Source organism: Pinus tabuliformis, chromosome 5_2 (assembly GCF_031772625.1).
Source record: "Pinus tabuliformis cultivar Carrire ecotype Pingquan chromosome 5_2, CPIR1, whole genome shotgun sequence".
NCBI classification, from domain to species: Eukaryota; Viridiplantae; Streptophyta; class Pinopsida; order Pinales; family Pinaceae; genus Pinus; species Pinus tabuliformis.
The window spans coordinates 706,768,135-706,770,013 of NC_142306.1; positions in this window are offsets into that span (position 1 = coordinate 706,768,135).

Here is a 1,879-nt window from a genome sequence, read left to right on the forward strand (position 1 = left end):
AATATTATACTCGTCATTAAAAAGAAAGTGTGGAGCTTATTTTAAGTCCCATTGTATATATGGAAACCTAAATTTAGTATCTTCAAACAATCATTTTCGACCACCTATATCAATGGTATATAATGGACACTATAATTATTTATGAGATCATATTATTTATGGGCTTCCTAGGTATAATAAGATTTCCATGGTGGATAAGGATGGATATGAGGACCTAATTCAGCATCGAAGGAAGGGAATATTTATATTATATAGTCACATGTTTTCGACTCAAGAAAAATAGGCAACTAAAATGCTTTCTTGGATGCTATGTTTGAAAATTTTACACTACTCAATGTCTCAAATCCATGATGGCATCAATTTCCCACAGCTGATTCGAATGGTGAGCATTGTAAGAAGATAAATGCATATTTCAAAACATATTTGACCTATTTTTTTAAGTAACAATAAATAATATGGAAATTAACTAGCATACCATCACCTTCCTTTCCATGATAGGATTAAAAAGATAATGACTATTGAGGCATCTACAAATGATTTTTTCGAAAAGCCCCTTCATAGAGTTAATAACCCTAGGAGATCATTACTAAATATTTAAGTAATATCAAGGTTTCTACCGAAAGAAGTTTATATTTGGCCTAACAAATAGTAAACTTTTAAGGAAAAAATGCTAAAATACTAGCAATTTGAAAAATGTTCATATCTTGCGCTCTTACCAAAGTCTAATTTTCATGGGTGAACTTAGGAGATAGTCAATATTTTTTTAACTAACTATGTTTTTAATGCCAAATGCATAACGAGTGTTCTTAAGAAAGGTGTTCAATGTTTTTAATAAGCTTTGTAGTACTTAAAAGAGTTCAATGTTTATTCTCATGGTCGGTATTAAAGAAATTTTTTCCAATCTGTCGGTATTAAAGAAATGTTTCCCATCTATATACAATACTTCTAGACAATTATAGCACAAAAATAATTCTAGTAGACAACAAGCCTTCTACATACTCATTTTTTACCCTTAAAAGATCTAAGTTGAACAACCTTCCAAATGACAAGCAATGTCTAACATTGATCTTTATAACATAGAGGCTTCATCATTATTTTCTGCCCAAGAAAACTCATGTTATACTTCATTCTAATTCATATCTCACTCATAAAATAGAAAAATAAATCATGCTCTCATAAGGTTTTGATCTTAAAATCGTCAACTACAAATGAAAGAAAGTGATGACTATGTTAAGCAATACTTTGGTGCTCCTTTATTAAATTGACAAACAATATATCATATGAATATCCTCAAAATAGGCCTTTAAAGAAAATTAAGTGCATTTTCTTTCTTGTGCACGGGCATTTCATCATAATGAGAGAAATATACATGTTATACTTAAATGCCCTCTTACATTGCCTAAACAAAAGATAAAGTTAAGAAGGTTCTCTTATAATTTCATGCTAACATTTATGTGTTAGAAACTAGGATAATACTAAGAGGGGGGGTGAATCAGTATTATGGCCAATTTTATCAATTATAATCAATATCCAATCATTGAGAAATTAATCATATAAACAACACATCAATCACACAACATCAGTATGAAATAGCATACACATATGAGACACAGATATTTATGTGGAAAACCATAAAATGAGAAAACCACAAAACTTATGCATGAATATTGTTGTAGCTTGCAACCTACTATTAAATCAACTTTTTGTATCCAACCAAAAGGAAACACACATCCCCTGAATTTACAAGCACCCGCTTGAAGGAATCACCAATTCCTTGATTTTTTACAGGCACCAACTTGAAGGAAGCACCAACTCACTAATATTTTATAGGAACCAACTTGAAGGAAGAACCAACTCCCTAATTTGCAGGCACCAACCC